This window comes from Podarcis erhardii, assembly GCF_964252035.2.
Source record: "Podarcis erhardii genome assembly, chromosome: 11".
In the NCBI taxonomy this organism is placed as follows: domain Eukaryota; kingdom Metazoa; phylum Chordata; class Lepidosauria; order Squamata; family Lacertidae; genus Podarcis; species Podarcis erhardii.
Genome location: NC_138501.1, coordinates 22,630,436 through 22,650,757, shown reverse-complemented (window position 1 = coordinate 22,650,757; position 20,322 = coordinate 22,630,436). Strand labels below are relative to the sequence as shown.

General features: G+C 42.4%; 1 long non-coding RNA gene across 2 annotated transcripts in view; it reads right to left on the bottom strand.

The window, feature by feature from the left end:
* Positions 1-5,454: 5,454 nt before the first annotated feature.
* The window catches only part of LOC309352269, a 35,280-nt gene continuing 20,412 nt past the window's right edge, over positions 5,455-20,322 (bottom strand). The window contains exons 3-4 of one of the 2 annotated variants that reach the window (XR_014161215.1): positions 11,289-11,436; positions 5,455-6,120 (exon numbers count right to left, since the gene is read on the bottom strand). This is a non-coding gene — a long non-coding RNA (uncharacterized lncRNA). Of the gene's footprint in view, positions 6,121-6,932; positions 7,069-11,288; positions 11,437-20,322 lie in introns of those variants that run through there. The other variant, XR_014161216.1, reaches the window with a different exon arrangement.

Genomic DNA, 20,322 nt, shown 5'->3' with positions numbered 1-20,322 from the left:
ACTACTAGGTTGGCAGGAGCATGGACTGAGCAACGGGAGCTCACCCCGTCGTGGGGATTCGAACCCCCAACCTTCTGATCAGCAAGTCCTAGGCTCTGTGGTTTAGACCACAGTGCCACCAGCGTCCATACTGTGGATCAAAAATCCTGGAATATTCGCGAGAAATCCTCAGGATGTGAATTGTTGCACACACACTTCTTAGTTTATTTTACATGCCATAGAATGCAGCATTATTTTACATGCTGTACAAGCCGTGCTGCAGAAAGCAAGATGGGGATTACAGTGTACACCTTTTGTGTCATTAACAACTGAATTGCTAGAAGTGAGTCTTTTGACTACAAAATCCCTTTTCCAACTTGAAAAGAATCTATTACAGCCTCTTCTCCTTCTTAATCCAAATGTCTTAACAATTTCCTCCCCCCCCCCCATCCCTTCTCCACTGGTATCTGATACTGTGCCAGCTATATTGGTTGTGGGTCTGTTTCCAAACCCACTTTGAAGTGCTAGTGTTGACATTTAAAGCAGCGGTGAGGGATCTTTTTCAAGTCAAAGGGCTACATTCCTTAGAGGGCAGCCTTCTGGTGGGTGCCAGAGGCAAAAGTGGGTGGGGCCACAAGAGGAAAAGTACGCGGAGCAAGGGATGCAACTTACCTTTGTACAATATGCCATTTCAACCATGCAAAAGTAAATGTTTCTACGCAGACACCTCTATAACCACCATCCAGGCAAGCAAGTAAGTGGATTTCTCTGCACATTTCAGTCATTCAGAAGCACCTGAGAAGGATGCACATCCTGGCCATTGAGGGGAGTGGCCTGAGGAGAGGGGGTGTGGCCTGAGGAGCAGGCATGGCTCAGAGAGAGTCCCGATGATGAGATGCAGAGGCCCAGAGGGTTCTCCTCCTAGACCAGTGTGACGATGGATAAGAAGGTGGGGGCTGGTGACAGCTTGGTGGACCTGATTTGCCCTGTAGACTTCAGATTCATCTTCCTTGGTGTGTATTTTAAGTTAAAGAAATAAAAGGGGAGAGACAGGTGGACATTGTGGGGGTTCTTGGCAGGCCAACAAAAGCTGTGACGTGACAAGGATTCCCACACACCAGCTATATATGACAGCTCATCGCAGCCTTGATAAACTGGATTTTGGTGGTCCTACAGGGTCACTTGTCAACCCCCTGAAAGGTTACGCTTCCTGGTAGGTGGGCTGTATTCAGCTTGTACCAACCCTGGTATATAAGGTGTCCTTAAGATCTCCCTTTGCCTAAAGAGCAGAAGCCATGCTGCAGAAGGCCCTGTTTGTCTCTGCCACAAAGCAGGTAATATGAGGTAGGTAGTGGGACTTCTTTCCATTGTGACACTTGATGCCACAAAATAAAATCTGGGTTTCTTCCACACTGGACATGTCCTCTAGATTAGCCATGCTTTGTTTGCTCCCTTTGTTTCAGGCCTCTGCATGATGACATGAACAGTTTCCTCCCATGTCTTCCCTGTTTAGCTTCCTTTTTTTTTTTTTTTTTTTTTTGGAGCTCAGAAATTTTGATTTACTTCACACAACGCAACAGCTGCACAATTTCCCCAGGTGCATCTGACAGATCACACAGCTATTCTGGCCTATACAGACTGTTAATAGTTTATATATAGTGCTCCAGCAATTTCCTTCTCTATGCTCCTTCTCTCCTCTCTAGGAATCAACATCATCCTTTCAAAAATGGCTTTTTTATTCCATTTCTTTTCTTTCTGTCCTTCAGTTGCTGCAGGGAGTGGGGAATCGTGATTGGAAGTGCGGTAGCCTTTCTCAATATGCACCATGGTCCCCATGAAAATTGTGCTACACAATATTTGGTACTAGGGAAAGGGAGGCTGGTCATTTAGCTACAGAATATTATTTGGATTCCAGAAGCCTAGAAGCAGATGTGCTAATCCACTTCCAGTTTAAAGCAGAACAGTAATCATTAGGTGTTGCTAAATCGTCTATGTCTAGAAGCCAGCGGCTATGCAGTGAATATGAACTTGAAAGGTTGCCTAAATGGGGGAAAGGGGTCTCCTCCACTGACTTTTCCTATGTGTCTGCCACGCTCCTGTGTAGCCTTTCAGCATTAAACAAATATCAGTGGAAGCTGCAATAGAGACATGCCCTGCCTGTGGGAATCACTTTTTATCTCCTGTTGAGGTAGAAATTAAGTTCAGGGTGGCAAGCCATACTACTGTATATAATCAATGCTAGAGCTTCCTTATCTATAATTGCAATGCGATAATAACAATAATAATAAAACCCTCAATTTTATTTTGCATAGAATATTTTATACCAGCTAAATCCCCAATTGCCTTTACAAAAAATAAAACAAAAATAAAAATCCCACGTTGCACTCACATATTGGGAGACGCTGAGTAGGTCAAGATGCTACTTTTTATTGGATTAGCTTCCTGGCAGAAATGTGAAAGCAAGCTAATTGGATCACTATCTAAGCATCTCAAACTAACATCCTTTCTATGTCTTTGGCTTTGATATGCTAATGAATTAGCCCTCTAGCACAGTCTAACCCACCTCCCCCTCTTCAGGGTTTTGAATATTAGCATGCAGAGGAATAATAACAAGAACAATAATAATAGTAAGCAGACTCTTGAAATTTCCTCCAAGTTTAGTCAATAATAGCTCAATGTATTCTAAGCATTATTAGGTGGGTGCACGCTATTTGAAATGTGGCTTTCATTCCTACCATACAGATACCTGGCCGGCACTAGCTATTTCTTTGTTTGTAGACCACCACATGACAAAAAGCTATCTGGTTGGCTCAAAGCATTGAAAGAATATAGAACAATACAGTAAGATACAGTGCAGCATCAAAGCAATGCAAGTTTATGAAGGAATCCAAGAAAACAAAATCAGCAAAGGTACAGCATGATTTAAGCAACCTGGGAAAGTTGCCATCCAGTGGACTAAGGGTCATGATTTTGAGTTAATGCTCATCCTTGGACAGTGCTAGGGTGCAAGAAGGAAAGCTTGAGGTCCTGTTGACCAACAGCACTGTGGTTTGCGTTGTCATTACTTTGCCCACACCATACCATCTCTCTCTTTTTTAAAAAATAATATTTATTAAAGATTTTCAAATATAACAGAAAAGAAAAACATCCAAATTTAAAGCCTTATTTTCAATGTCATCTTTCCAGGACTTCCCCTCCCCTCCCCCTCTTGTATTCCAGTTCTTTCCAATAGATTCAGCAAGTTCTTACCCCAAGTTTTAAAGTTATTATCATTAACCCAATTTAAAAAATATTTTCCCATCCCCTAAAATCGACCAGTTCCCTTCCACGAGTTCCCCTCTTTAGTATACAATACAGATTAACATAAAAAATATAGAAAAAAGAATAAAGTATAATTTAACACCCTTTGGATTCCAAATTTCCCTCCCCCCTTTCCCGGTTGCGTTCCCAATGTCCGTCAATGTCTACTGTCGTCCTGGAGCTCCCACATCTAAGCCATAATCCTTCACCAGTCCGCTTTGCCATCTTTTTAATAGTCTTTGCCGTCTTTTGGTCATCTTTGATTTTGAATGTCCGATCTTGGAAGGGGTCTATCTTCCAACTTAGTCCAGTTCTTGTTATTCTTGTTGTTCTTGTTGTTCTCTCTTCTCCTCTTTTTTTTTTTTTTTCCCCTGCTCTCCTGCACAAATGTTCTAATTCCAAAAAGCTTGTAGTTCCTCTACAGAGGCTTTGTTATTCAGGAACAAAACATTACGTCAAGTCCCTTCCATTCTTCAATAGATAAATCTATTGTCTCCTTTAGTGTGTAGACCTCTGTAGACAAAATAGTGTTCCATTTCTGCAGTTTCCCAGGAGATAAAAAGTCCGATTCAAATTCCATGCCAGCAATACTTGTAATGACCCACAGCTCCTCTAGAGGGATTGTAATAACTCAGTTTCCTTCCCAATCACACCCACCAGTCAAAGTAACTTATTATTCCTTGTTTTAAACAGTTTATATCCAATTTATAACAAATGTAACCAGCAAAGTCCTCGTAACAAAGTTCTCTTTTTGTTCTTCAGTTTTGGCAGCTCCTTTGACAGCTGTCAAAACCTCTATTTCTCCTCTCTCGGCGCTCTCACGGATCGCTCCCGGGGTTTCCGGGGGAGGTTGTATTTTAATTCACATTCCACTTTTCTCCTCCAGCCCAGCTTATAATTTTCCATCGCGAAGTTAATAGCTTTATCAAAAAAAAGGTTGCACTCGATCTTAGTTGTCAGGTCCTTTACTTTAGCTCCTCTACAACAGGGGGGAGGCTGACTTCCTTTTTGCACCTCCCCCGCTCGCTCCGAATTTAAGAAAAAAATTATTCCCCTTTTTAATCCAAGTTCCAATTACTCACGGGTTATTCTTTTAAGTCCAGATTTTCAATGGAAGAAGTCAGCGCTCTCCGCCAAATGGCATGCGGCTTCACTCGGCAGGGGAAGCGGAGGACTCACAGCACCACCACCCCCCTGTCACCCGCTCCGTAGCCTTTAAAAAGGCTCCTTCGCGTGGTCGGGGGGGCGCAAATGGTGCCCGCCGAGTCACCATGCCCATGGGTTTCAGCGCCCATGGTTTTTGAGGGTCCCTGCGTCGCCGGCGCGGTAGAACCCAGCCCCTGCCGAGCAGGCTCCCTCCGGAGCTCCGAGGGAGTCTGCCATTCGGCGATGGCGCCAACCCGGAAGTACACCATACCATCTCTCTCCCACAAAGCAATTCTTTCCACCATTTTTCTCTCAGTGGGGGATTGCTTCCAGTCTTAGGTCCTAATTGGGAGGAGGAAAATTTCTAAGAAAAATGTAGGATGGTTCAGCTTCCCCCTTTAATATTTGGGGAAGAAGCTGACAAGGCTGATGTTGTAATGGGAAATTTGGTCCTCTGTGCTTAGGCACCCTCTGTGGGTGAGGATCAGAGACACCTGTTCTGCACCATCTTTCAGATTCCTGAAGCTGTAACATTGCATGAGCTAGTTTTTCATTTTGCACAGCAAAAACATAAGCAAAGTTTCTTAGACTTATATAATTGTGCACAATTTCATTGGTTGCATTTCAATTAACTTCAGAAAATTAAAGACAAACTATATATTTTTATTGTCATTATTTACTTTAAATATAGACAATAGTAGTACACAACACTGGATTGACATGGTAATCATAAAACATTTTCCATTTAAAGAACTTTCAATTGATAAGTAAATAGCAGCCATGGAAGGCTGTTTTTGCATTGAAAGTCAATCTTCCATTCACATCAAGGGGAACTTCATTTAGAGTACAAATAATATAACTCAGTCCCCAGATCTAGACACTTAACAAGGACTGATGGACGGAGCAAACAGTTAAGGACCTCCTTAAATCTATCCTACTATGGTCCAGACTAGGGTCTTACATAATGGTTTAAGAAAAGCATTCATACAATTGCTTATTGCATGAATAATGTCATGCTAACCCATGGTATCAGTTTTTATCATTTAGTTGGGTCTCCAAATGTTCCCCACCATCAGAGTTTAACAAAACTAGGAAAGGCATTGGACATGCATGACCACATCTTGCATCTGTTTAAGGGATTTTTTTGAAGCCACCTACAGGGTTCTGAATTACATTTGGACCCTGACACTGGGTAAGCAGATTTAACCCTTTCACCCCTGCTCTTTTCCCAATGCAAATGCCTCCTCCAATATGCTACCTGACCCGTGAAAGCCTCTGGGTCTTTTAAAGAAGTATTTTTGTCTCCTGCCTTCAACTTTGAGCCTTCTAAATTCCTGAACCAAGTGAATGCAAAAAAAGAAAGCACACTGTAAAGCTACAGCTTTGCTTCCTTCCCTTATTGTGGCCTGCAGTTCATGGATTCTTTCCACCTTGGCTACATGCTGCTTTGTCTGTGTTAAGTTGTTTTAAGCTCTTAGGAACCAATTCTTTAATCTTTATGTGGGTTTTTCCACATCTCTGTCAACATTACCAGTAAACTGATTCCCGATTCACATCAGTGTTTATCGTACGACATTGTAACGAGGGACAAAAGGCAACAGTTGAACAGCTCAGTGGTGAGATTCTCACTGAAGTATAAGCCATTCCCTTTTGATTCAAATGGTCTAGTGAATTCTTTAATCTTTGATATAAATCCTGGAGGGATGAGATTTCAAAGCAGAAAATGCACCTGCTTGCATTCATCACAAAAACACAAAAGGGGAAATATCCTATTCATTTACAAATGGAGGTGTAAAACATTTCTTGATTTACTTGCTTGATGGATTCTAAATGTACCTAAGTTTGCTGAAAACCTTTTACACACACACACACACACACACACACACAAATAACCTTTAAAATGTGATACATTAGGTCAGAGCCGGCCAATACATCTTTCTGCCTGAGGATAAGCGAACACAGTCTTCCCACATCTGACACAAGCAAGGTGTGACATCAGTTGATGGGTGGGTGTGGTTTGAGCCAAATTGGTCCCCCTTCCGGGCCAAGATTGGCCCACGAATGAGTGCAGGAACTGTGTGTGTGCATGCATACTGAAGTCTAGAAAGTACTGATTCAACTTGACAGTGGGAAAATGTAGTGACATCAGGAGCCCTTTAGTGCCACTGAAGCACTGATTTTCTGCAGTAGACTGGAAGTGGGCCAGCCACTGTGGTTTCACTTGGCACTGTAGGGAGCCTATTTCAATCCCAAAATGCCCATTGCCGCAGCCAAGGCAATAGTGGGCGGTACTTTACTGTGCCAGCCATAGCAGTCCCCAAGAAAATAATATGAATAGTTTCTCACAGATTTTTTTTTAAATCATCTTTCATTAATACACACATTTTAGAGGGAGGGACATTTTGTATGAATGCACTTGCACTGTAGCACGTGCACACACACACACACAAAAAAAACACTGCATGAGACTGTGGGGAATGTCAAGACCAAGGCAACCACAGCAGCTGAAACAGAATGGAAGTTCGAAGCCATGTTGACATATGATGAAGTGTAAGCAGTCAACACAGATTAAAATACCACTATTCAGTGAGGAGGGGGGGTGAGCGAGGCTGAATCTCTTCCACAATTCCCTGAACGGTTGACCTAAGGAATTTTTAAAACATTGAAAGGACTCCATTAGTGCAGGGAAGTAATGGTGGCAGTGCAACCAAGAAACACAGGGCAAGAAATGCAGGAAAGCTGAGCCTTCCTCAGCCACATGAGCATCTGCCTCATAGGTCACTATACTGCCTATAGTGCTTTGCCAGTTCTTCTGTGAAAAGCTAGCACCAGAAATTGTGTTGGAAGTAAGAGAAAATGCTACCACTAATAGAAAAGTCAGGACAGACAATAACCCTGCTGGATCAGGCCAGCGGTGCATCTGGACCAGAATCCTGTTCTCACAGGGGCCAACCAGATGCCTATGGGAAGACCACAATCCGGACCTGAGCACAACAGCACTTTTTTTCAATGCATCTGTGAGGGGAATAGGGGTATCCTAACAGTACCCTTATCAAACTACAGTTCCCATAATTCTTTGTGGGAAGCCAGGACTGTTTAAATTGCCATCACGGTGCTTTAAATGTGCGGTACGAATGCAGCCCCAAATATTATTTCCTAAGGATTCTTCGGCAGAGGCAGTATTGTATCTGAAAACTGGGCTATGATTCAATCCCTCTGATCAGCGAGGGGGGAAAAACAGGTTTTAAATGGCTGGGGCGAGTGCTATTCTGCTCTGAAGTGAGTGGATGTTTTATGTACAAAATAAATCAGCTGCTTTACTCTTTCACTCATGAAAGAGTCTATCTGTCACATTGAAGTAAAGCTGCTTCCCTTGATCCAAAGTTTGAGAAGACTTTTAGAATCTTGAGAGAGAGAGAGAGAGAGGCCAAGCCGCATGCATTTAAAGAAAAGCCGTAGAATAAATTGGAAGCGCAATGTTTGCTAAAAGTGCAGAGCAAAGTAGCAAGAGAATGGAGGCAATTAGGAGCAGAAAAGCCAAGGCAGGTGGTGTAACCTGCTCCTTGCACAGTATTTGAATACTTTGACTATAAATTTGGAGCTCAAACCTGGAAGAACAAAAGGGGAAGCAACAGTCTTCAGAAACACCACGGATGCAAAGCTTATAAAGAGAGGCTCCGTGGCTCAGGAAATCCTCAAGCTGGGAGGCCTATCACCACATTAGAGCCAGGTGGGATGAGAAGGGAAGAGAAGCACTTTCATCTCTTCCAGCATCCCCTTCCCATTCATTCCTCCAGAGTCTGTCATCCCAAGGTAGCAAGGGAAGTCTCAGAGACCTGGAGGTCTCAGGGAGGTTCACATAAATAGATCATGGTATATAAAATAAAAATAAAAGCAATAACCCAATAATACCCCCCCCCCCCCCCGCTGAAAGAGTCATATTTTATCAAGCCAACCAAAGTCCTGTTTAAAAAGGAACGCTTTTGCCTGGCACCTAAAGGTATATAATGAAGGCGCCAGGCGAACTTTCCTGGGGAGAGCATTCCATAGATGGGGGAGCCACTGCAGAGAAGGCCCATTCTCGTGTTGCCACCCTCCTGACTTCTCAGGGAGGAGGCACATGAAGAAGGGCCTCAGAAGATGATCTCAGATAGGTTCATATGGAAAGAGGCGGTCCTTGAGGTACTGCGGTCCTGAGCCATTTAAGGCTTTGTAGGTCAAAACCAGCACTTTTAATTGGGCCTGGAAACTAATCAGTAGCCAGTGCAGTTGGACCAGGATCAGTGTAATATGCTCAGACCATCTTGCTCCGGTGAGTCATTACATCTCCATTGGTGAAAAATAATACAAAATGCACCCTCCATGAAAAGATTGTTTTAAGTGATGAATTTTAAGTTTCAGTCATTTAACTGTGATCAACTTTCTAGCTGCATTATTAGAATGCATCACATCAACATGAACTTTTTTTATGGGGGGGGGGTGTTCCTCTGGACGTAATATACTGCTGTGCCATGCTTCTCTTTGAAAACAGTTTGCCAGAGAGGGTTTTCTTGTTTCTCATTCCATAGCTTGTGCCTGAGTGGATTTCAAAGCCTTTCATGTCATGGGGGAAGGAGAGTCTCTCTGGTCAGAAACACTTGCCACAAGTGCAAACCTTGATCATCCTTGTAAATATCACTGGGGTTTTTCTCGGTTGCCTTGAAAGATTTGTATTAAATCCTGAGCTGATGCCGGTCACATCTTGTGCAAGCTGCTATAGGCAGAATTCAAGAGGATAAGTGAGGTGAGAATTCCTTCCCTTCCTTTGATGATGGGGGAAACATGAGGCCTATTTCTAAATCAGCGACGGTGCGACTCAATATTACGTTAATTAAACACAGAGCGATTTTCTCGAAGATTATAAACGAAATGCTTCAGAAGGGGAAATGGGAATTCACAGAGTTCTAGAAAACTGAGCTCCAAGCGCCTTCTCTCTCTCTCCCTTCCTTAAATCCTCAGATTCCATAAAATTATGCAAGCGTGGAAGGGAGCCCCTGACATTATACAATGCTACTTTTTATTCTGAAGTCACTCCAGCTGTGAATAAAGAAGGAAGCCCCGGAGAGGTTTTTCTTTCTCATTTTTAACCTTGGCCTCCTGGTGTGCTGCCTTGAACTTTCCACAGAGTCCCCTGTTTTGTTGGATTTATTTTGTTAGATGGAATTATTTTGCTTATGTTGAAACTCCCAGTCCTTGCGGTAAGGCTTTTTGCCTACCCCCTGGCTACTGGCCAGTTCTGGCATCCTCTTTCTTGCTTACATTATAGATTTTCGAAGTGTTCCCCCACGGTGTACACTTGCACAAAATTACATTTGAATGAATTACCAGTGCAGTTTAATCCCATAAGAATCCTGTATGCTTGGATGGTTCCCCTAATTTTCCTGTTGGTTCCTGCTTACAGAATTGCCTGGGGAAACATCACATCCCTTTTACACTGTCTCTTCCATATGTATATACCCCCTTTGTTGTTGTTGTTGGCATCTGTCTGTATTGAGAGACAATGGGGTGTCTCACGCCACAGGGGTGAAGTCAAGCTGCTGGAGAATCACAGCACCTGCTGTGGCTGAAGAGACTAGTAGCTCATAACTGCTTCCTCCTGCATTGTTTCTGCTATGTTAGCAGCCTAAGAATTACAATTTTTCCAAGTTGCTGCCACCCCCCTTTTTTCCAACCTAAGGCTGCAATCTTATACACACTTAGAAAGGTAAAGGACCCCTGATAGTTAAGTCGAGTCGCTTTACTGGCCGAGGGAGCAGATGTTTGTCCGCAGACAGTTTTTCCAGTTCATGTGGCCAGCATGACTAAGCCGCTTCTGGAGAAACCAGAGCAGCGCACATAAACACCGTTTACCTTCCTGCCAGAGCAGTACCTATTTATCTACCTGCACTTTGATGTGCTTTCGAACTGCTAGGTTGGCAGGAGCAGGGACCGAGCAACGGGAGCTCACCCCATCACAGAGATTTGAATCACGACCTTCCAATCGGCAAGCCCTAGGCAAGCCCACGTCCCTTCACACACACTTACCTGGGAATTAATCTCAGTGGGCCTTAATTCTGTGGGCCTTAATTCTGCTTTGGAATACACAGTTAATTTGGTTGCGGACTAAGCAAGGAACTGTCTTCCTAACACATTAGGAAACCTGCAGATTTAACTTCCACCTTCCCTGGCAACAGCTACTGAGCAGGCAAGCCCAACCTTTCAATTTCAGAACACGGGAGAACATACTAAGGGTAATTCAATGTAATTACTGAAGTGGATAGAAAAAGACAGCCAAGCTTGGAAATGATAACTAAACAGCTCTCTTGTGTTTTGTTTGTTTTTGAGAATCCATGCATGCGATTGATTTTCAAGTACTGGGTGCACATTTTGAGTATTCAGTCATTAACTTTCCAAAGTGTTGCAAATCAGAACGATCAATAACTTCTGTGAGCACTACTGGAAAATTTGATGAGGCAGGATAAGACTTTGTGGAGCACAGACTAAACTCTGTGACAGATTTTATTGTAACCGTTAATATGAAACTGGACATAGAGGAAATAAGGCATTTTGTTAAATCTGAATGGTTTAATACTACTGGTTTATGGTTGCATCTGAATGAAAATACACTTACATTGCAATATATGAACATCTCACAGATTTACTAATTTAGGAGATTGGTTCATTTAAGAGATTAGGCAGCAACTCAAGGGTTTTTAGTGAAATACAAAAACTGGTTTTTTTTGGTGTTTGTTTTAACAGTCTTTTCTAGAGATGCATAATTTAAATTGGATATAAAAATCGTTTGTAAATACTGCAATTTTGTATCAAGTCATTATTATACTCACCATCTCAAGAGCCAGGTCTCTTATACTGCAGTAGCTTCCAGTCTATTCATCTGTTTTCTTTAGATCCAGATCTGATCTGACTTCTCCAGAAATTCTTCAAGCATCTCAGAAATGGAATCAGCTGTCATCAGCTGCTGCCACAACTTTGCTAATAGGAAGCAGGTGAAGCAGACAAATGATAAAAGTCATACTCATGCCATTACTCAATTCAGAGCTGATTTCATAAATGTATGTACATGAGTTGGTTGACTCTCCGCTGAAGGTGTGATCCGCCTTCCGTGGGAAAAAGCATTCTGCCTGAGCATTATGCACCTGATGCAAAACATATTGTCAGCCATGCTTGGTCTGGGATGGCTGTTTCTCACAATCAGGTTGCTACACAATATGACAAACATCAACTGATTTCTGAGCCCACTTAGCTGACCATTTCACCCCAGTTTTGTTTCAACTGCATTTCCTTCCACTTTGTTTTAAGGGACAATCTAAAGTGCTGATTCTTACCTACAAAAACCTGCATTGTTTGGAAACAGGATATGTTCTTGCCCACCCATTGTACTCAGCACTGGAGACCTTTTGGTATGCCCTACCACTTTCACAGCAATTGGTTGGGATGTGCTATAGGGCCATTTTTGTTTAGGTTATGGAGATTCTGCCCTAGATAAGTTGATCTGGCTTCCTTTCTTTTCCATGTCAGAACTTTTTGTTTCACCAAGCTTTTAGTGTGCATGAAGGTTTTGTCTCCCCATTTTTAGGCTAACTTCCACATGTTATTCTCAGGAGGGTAGGAATTAGGTTTATTGATTGGGGGTTTTTTGTATTGTTCTACTGGGAAAGATAGCATTAAGCAAGCTTTTTTCTGTTTCCCACCAAAGCTACATCATACTCATTGTGTGGATGGAACATAGTGGAATGAACATATGGGAAAAGTGCAATATTCCTGATAGTGTGGATACTCAATTCCGCTTGTGGCTGACAGCAGAAGAGCAATGAGTTATAATCATTTGGGAGTTACCTGTCTGGAATCAGCCTCAGTGTATGGTGACTTTTAAAGACAAGCATCTGACAAAATACTGGCAGGCAGAGCAAAAAGGCAAGTTCTTTCCATTAAGCTTGCACCGTATTTATGAGCAGATAACATTTCACCCCCAAACCAAATTAAATCATTACATTAACAATAAAATGTTCACCTGCAGGCATTCAAAGCCCATTAAGCAAGACTGAATGGGAAACGGGGCTGCCCTTTAGAGCATTTCAAACACTGTTGATACGCCACTCTGCTTGTGTGCAGTATTGATTGCTTGAGTAATGAAGGGTCTTTCCGCCTATGGAAAATTTACTGAGAACCATCCTGGTACTTTGCTCCTAGGGATAATTCTGAGCCATATGCCACTAAAGAACAAAGGAAGTGCCTCACATGTGGAACAGGGAGGAGGGGAAATATTAAAAATTAAATTAAGCTTTAAAATAGAAGACTGCCCACATTGCATATGCAAAAGAGAGGAGGAGAGGATTTCAAAACACAATGTTATAAAGAACTGGATATCTTTCTTCAGATATTTGTTCCGTAATCAGGACTGCTCTTGCACACATGTTTCGCACAGTGTTGGCCATTGTAAGCATCAAAATGCCACATCATTTCTCCTTGTCATTTAATACAGGATTTTTCCTTACTGCACAAAAAAAAATAATGCCAGTGACATACATCAAAACACGTTGCAAGTGGTTGTTCATAATTGCAGGGGGGCAGGGAATGTAATTTGAGTACAGTGGTACCTCGGGTTACATACGCTTCAGGTTACAGACTCCGCTAACCCAGAAATATTACCTCGGGTTAAGAACTTTGCTTCAGGATGAGAACAGAAATTGTGCTCCGGCGGCGTGACAGCAACAGGAGGCCCCATTAGCTAAAGTGGTGCTTCAGGTTAAGAACAGTTTCAGGTTAAGAACGGACCTCTGGAACGAATTAAGTACTTAACCTGAGGTACCACTGTACTATGAACATGCATTATTTCCACAACAAAAATGCAACCTTGAAAAATGTTTATAATTTGCTCTCAACTGAGTAACATCTATGAAAAAACATAAGAAGACCCCTTCTGGATCAGGCCAAAGGGTCATCTTCTCCAGCATCCTGTTCTCACAGTGGCCAACAAGATGCCTATCTACAAGTAGGACCTGAGTGCAACTGTGTTCTCCCAGCTTGTGTTTCCCAGCAACTGCTATTCAGAAGCATATTCTAGCAACAGAAGTAGAGCACAGCCATTGTGATTTGCAGTCACTATCATCTATCAATCTGTGCAACCCTGTCTTAAAGCCATCCAAGTTGATGGCCACCACCACATCTTGCAGGAGCAAAATCCATTATTTATTCCATTGCACTCTGTGCAATGACAGCGCTAGTTGCTGATCCATTTGTGGTATTCACCAGATATGTGCAAACAGGAACATCACCAGTCAAGAATGATCACGCAATCAGTTATTACAGAGGGGGCTCTACACTGTTTTTCACATGATGGCCCCTATTTCTACAACATAGTGGCCTGACCCTTTCAAATTCCCATCATGCAAAACCTTCTTCTCAGCCATCTTCTCATCAATAAGAACAGGAAGGCTATCAAGCAATTACTCTCACGGGAGATATAGGTACGCAATCAAACATAGTTCTGGCTAGAAAAAAAGCCCTGGAACCTTAGAACCACCCTCACCTTTTTAATTAATCATAATAGTAAAAGAAAACCCTACTACTCTGCAAAACTGAAGTCAATGGAGAATTTCACAGCCCAGTCATAAACTGGAGGAGCAGATACTAATTATGAAGATAGTAAAAAAGAAGTCAAATGGCTTTTAATCCTGGTCCAGATACAGTATGAAGAAATGAGTGGGTGATAAGGACTTTCAATAAGACAAAATCTGATTATTTCATTACCATACATCATTCAAAATGTAGGGTTTTTTTGTCACAACCTTCGGTATATTGTCTTTCTAATAACCTTATGGTGTTGAACTCTGTAATATATTTTGATTAATATATATTAATAAAAGGATAAATTTGACTATAGGGATTTTTGAATGGCTGTTGTTGTTTTTAATTTGATGTTGTATTTGTATGGCATTTTTTAATTCAAGGTGGCTCCCAGGAACAACACAGCATTTGAAATATGATCAGGTTAATTTCAAACAATAGCAACAGCAGCAGCAACAAGCCAATCATATACGGAAAACCCTCAATGCCACCCAAAAGCCTGCTGCCATCCAGGAAATCACTTCTTCTAAGCTTTCAACCACATGGCAGGCTGATCAGTCAGCCTCGCTCAGCCTTGGATAGAATACATTTTTTCTTCCCCTACAAATCCCATCACTCTTCTCCATTGACCATGGCTTCCAGGGATTGATGGAGAGCTTCAGGTTTCTCACACCTGAACTTCAGGATAACTGTTTTTTCACTCAAGACTGTAGATGAGGAAATATCAGCTGCAGTGAAGAAAAGTCCTAAACTAATAATGTAATTTCAGCTGCATGGCCTGTTGGCACCATCTTCCTGAACCACCTCCTGCTTCAACGAGTGCACTCCTTCTCAGCGACTATTCGTTCAGTAGGCTGCATGACAGGTGTGTAGATTGTGTCTCTTGTCTCTGGTGGGGATGATCATTACTGCAGTGGCCTAAAGGCCCTGACGAAAGAAGCATCTTTTATGTAATGCTGCAAAGCTAGGCACCAATTTTGCCCCAGGCTCATTACTTAACAAATTCAAGGGGCCTGTTAACTGGACGTTCAAACAGTATAGCACGCAATTTTCAGTCGGCTCTACCCAAAGGCAAACACACCAATGCAGGAATATATTTCTCTCTGCTCATCACTACTTGTACGTGTGTGTGTGTGTATGACAAAGATTATTTTCAGTTTGGGAGATTGTGCTGGAAACTACAATGCTGCTGGTCGCAATCTGAGTTCCGACAGCCAATTTTATAAATCACTTTAGCACAGAGAACATTATGACATTAAGCTAGAAATGTCACCAATTAAGCTGAGTATATGGAATGGAACTTTTTACAGTGTGATGGGAAGAGAATTGATTCTGCACCACACTAGTGGGCTGAGTATCAAGGCATGACTGGTAGAGGCACATGTTGTCCAATTAAATTGAGGCAATTCATTATGCAGTCAATCGTGACCCCCACCCATTTCACGCTGGGATTCCTGTTAAAGTACATTGTCTGCTTTTCATCTTACCTTTTCAGTATCTGAAACTACTACTATCTTAAACTATCTTTTTCAGGATCTAAAAACAGGATGTAAAAACTACTGGAAGCATTTCTAAAGAAGACATGCATATCTATTTAACAGCAAGTACATGTATTCAACTATAATGTGTAGGCCACTTTAACATGAAGTGTAGCAAAAGCCCTCAGCACTCTTTAACATCTGTGCTATTCACACCGAGGACCCATTCACAAGTTCCATTCCATTAGGCTAACTCTCCTGGTAAGCTGAATACATGTATATTGAATAGTTCACTGAATAGAGCCATGCAGTAGGATTTTTCAGTGTCCTCGATGCAGAGTAAGTAACGTTTTCAATGGGTTGAGTCGTAACCAGTGCCTGCTAGTGGAAGAGAGAGAAGTTCTTTCTGATCCATCCTCTTTCCTGCATCCCCCCCCCCTTCTCTCCCCCAAAATACATCTCTGCACAATTTAGGGAAGGAGCAGGAGGCAGTGGTGTAGTGTAGGTTGCCAGTGCCCGGGGCAAGGCGGGGGCAGGTGGAAGGGAATGAAACAGAATACGCATGTTCATTCAACTGCCTAACAGCATCCGTGTCACCCAGGAAATCGCAGTCACAGAGTTAAGATGAGTCGTTCTGTTGTCTGGAAAGGTCACTTCCTGGTTTGCATGGAGAAGACATTTTAAATGGAGTCCAACAACAGGAGCATGCAGCTGTACTGAGGCAGCACTGGGTACTGAACTTTTGTGCCCCTCAGTGGCGTAGCGTGGGGGCTGCAGGGGGGGCGGTCGCACCGGGCGCAACATGGGGAGGCGCGCTCGCACTAGCAGCTCTCTGCCCCTACTAAAATCCACGGGTTAGGGGGCACTATTTACTTGCCTTGCCCCGGGTGCTGACAACCCACGCCACGCCACTGGTGCCCCTAAGAATTTTGTGCCTGGGGCAACTGTCCCTGTGCCCCCCCCCACTACACCACTGGCAGGAGGTGATATAGGAGGCTGCAGAGTAGCAGGGAAATCAGCGAGTGTCTGCCCTCACCAGGAGTCTCTGATGGATCATTGGCCTTCCATATTCCACAGAATATGTTTCTATGAATGGAAGGGCACCTTGGATCCAACACAATGGGCCCGGGAAAGAGATGTAAAATTACTAAGACATAGAAGTATGGGATCTTTCACTGTGCAGGTATTATATGACTTCTGTCAGGAATTTTTTATATACTCCAGACCTCGACAGAGAGTATAGAAGCTTCAGGCATCCGAGCCAAAAATAATTTTGGCTTATCCCCACCTGATTTAACTGGATCTAGTTCTCCTGGGGGATAACCAATACAGTACTGTCTGTTTCTGTTCTTAAAATGTATGTGAACAATAAAAGCAAGATATGGCCTCATAAATAATCCACACACATCTACAAAACATTGTTTTGCTTATGTTCTTGTGAAGGTATCCACAAGCCATGTGATATCACTGCAGTAAAATGTGACACATAGAACCTTTCTTAAGTGAAGTTTGCCCATGTTGTAAGAAAATAGGCTTCAGATGGACACTGCTTACAGTAAGCATGGATCTTCAGCTCCTCATTCATAAAGAAAGCACATAATCAAATAGAAAGAGCCTGTACACTGCCATGCATTCATTAAACGTTTGCAAGAGAAACGTATATTGGTTAGCAGAGGTGTTTGAGGAGGGTAAAGGCTGGCAGAAGTACAGAACCACAAATGTCTCCCTGCCACATTGCTAAATGCATTGTATAAAACCTTCATTTTAAACATCTGTAGCAGGTCCAGCAATTTTGTTTTGCACATCAAACCTAGTGAGTTAATCACAGCACATTTCTGTACACACACACACACACATATATGGGACATGGGTGGCGCTGTGGGTTAAACCACAGAGCCTAGGACTTGCCGATAAGAAGGTTGGCGGTTCAAATCCCTGTGATGGGGTGAGCTCCCATTGCTCAGTCCCTGTTCCTGCCAACCTAGCAGTTCGAAAGCACATCAAAGTGCAAGTAGATAAATAGGTACCACTCTGGTGGGAAGGTAAACGGTGTTTCCATGCGCTGCTCTGGTTCACCAGAAGCAGCTTAGTCATGCTGGCCACATGACCTGGAAGCTGTACACCGGCTCCCTCGGCCAATAAAGCGAGATGAGCACCGCAATCCCAGAGTCGGTCACGACCGGACCTAATGGTCAGGGATCCCTTTACATATATATATATATATTCTGTGATGGTCTGTTTTAGATATCATAGTTAAGAGATTCAGGCTCCTTATATGTCTAATAGATTTTTTAAAATTTTACTTTACTGCTTGTATGTGAGGGAATTCTCTCCAAATATTTTGCTCTCCTACAGTCCCCACCTGAAAATCCTGTTATTCTTTCAGTTATTACAACACAGCACAAATGAAAGATTCAAACCGTTTTAGAAACAGGTCTGGAAGAACTGGGGATTTGGGAAGGAACAGAAAAGGGGTGTTTTAAGACAGGAAGTATGAACGCCTGGAATTTTGTAAATCTCATAGACGGAGCATTGGGATTGGGCTGGGGCTCTGTTTGCTTAATACAGATCCTTTGGTGCCAAGCTCTATCTTAGTACCTTCCTCTGGAACTTTTCCAGATCAAGGTTTGCATTCCCTTCTGGGCAAATTTTCAGAGATCACATGCCAGTGATGGGCGGGGCCAGAAGCAAAAGTGGGCAGAGCAACAAATGTAAATTTCCCCTTTGTAAAACAGGCTTATTTTACATACACTCACATAGCTCTCTATCCTCCATCCAGGCAACCTAAGAATATAAGAAGATCCCATTGGCCCATCTTGTCCAGCATCCTGTTATCACTGTGGCCAACCAGATGCCTGTAGGAATCCCACAAGCAGGACCCAAGTCCAAGAAAACTGTTGCCTCCAGCAACTGATATTGTTGTTTCCAGCAACTGATATTCAGAAGGTTACTGTCTCTCACCGTGGAGGCAGAGCACAGCCATCATGGCTGGTAGCCAATGTTATATTTATCTTCTTTGCATTTGTAGAATCCTGTTTTAAAGCAACCCACTACTATGAGTTCCATAGCTTAACTATGCAACCAAGAGAGATTATAAGAACTGAGGAACACATTCCAGCCAGGCAAACAAACCCTGAAGGTGTATGCAAAGTAGAGTCATGGAGGTAGGGAATGAATATAGGGTCCCTTTTGCTAACGTTTTCATATAGCATAATGCTGCAGATGACTTAGCCTGCTTTGTATTCAGAACAATTATAAATTCCTGTTCGAAAAAGGAATGAACACTGCTGTGCTGTGTGCATGTGTAGATAGATGAGCTTTGCCTACTGAAATTTGGAAGGGCACAAACCTGACTTTCAAGGTAGGTTTTGATGGAGGAAAAGGTATAATATGTCGACTAATCAACCAATCAAAGAACAAGGGAATTATTTTGGCATAATCATACATTTGATTGAGATATCAATTAGTGAAATCCCTGTGGGTCTTATTACACTCAGAATCAGCTCTGTCGTCAAAAAGTGGATCTTGGCTGGAACTTCTGCGGATGGGGTTCCTAAGAGACTGATTTAGCGGGGAGAATAAAGATGAGCCACAGAACACCCCACACCATCTCTCAGCCAGCCTATGTCTGTGTTGGTTACTGAAAACCATGGGTCTGGTCCAAGGCTAGCCCTGACACTTTGGGTGGTATTTAACTTAGCTTTGCTTAGAGTAGACCCACTGAAATTAATGGACCTAACTTAGTCATGTTCATTAATTTCAATGGGCCTACTCTGAGTAAACCTTAGTTGAATTTGGATCCACATCTTCCTGCCCATCTCTTAATTTGCATTACCATGGTATGCCCTGCTTCAGAGAGGTTCCAACAGACATTATAGTTAGGGGTGGGGTGGGAAACACAGCCATCCTTCAAAGTTCGTGCTTCTCTGAATTTTGCAGTATGGTTCGCCAACAAAAAAATGCACATACTAGTGTAAAGTATGCATTTAAATGCATGTGTTAGTGTAAATAATGTACGAAAATACATATATGAGGGGAAATGGCTTGCAGAAATGTGTATAGTGGGAAAAACTACATACATTATGCATTTTAGGAGAAATTCACTCTAGAGTGCTGATCAGTTTTCATAAGGACTTTAAATAACAACAACAACAATAACAATACTAGATTCAGGTAGGTAGCCGTATTGGTCTGACGCAGTCGAAATAAATAAATAAAAATTAAAAAGTCCAGGAGCACCTTAGATACCAACTAAGTTTGTTCTGGGTGTAAGCTTTCGTGTGCATGCACGAATGCATGTATCTGAAGAAGTGTGTATGCACACGAAAGCTTATACCCAGAACAAACTTAGTTGGTTTCTAAGGTGCTCCTGGACAATTTTTTAATAATAATACTGATCTAGAAATGTGGAGAACTGAACTTAAGATTGGAAAAATAAGAAACTGAGAGAAACTGAAACTGCCAGTTCCCCCATCCTTGCTTATAATACTGATAAGAACTTAACATGGACATATGCATGAAGTAAAACTGGGTCTCTCTTCTTCTCTTCCCTCCCTCCAACAGCCTCTTTTTCATAAGTTTACTGTACTAATTGATTACAATGAATAATACCGCCTATTACAATATCTCCCACTGCCCCTCCCCTGCTGTTAAAATTGAAGCTTTAATGAAAGTTTGCTTTAATTATATTACCCTACCCCTGCTGTTAACCGACTGTATAATATCTTAACTGCAGCCCTCAAAATGCTCTGCATGTGCAACTCCTGGGGAACATTCCAGGGCAGCCATTGGAAATCAACTCCCCTGCATTTAG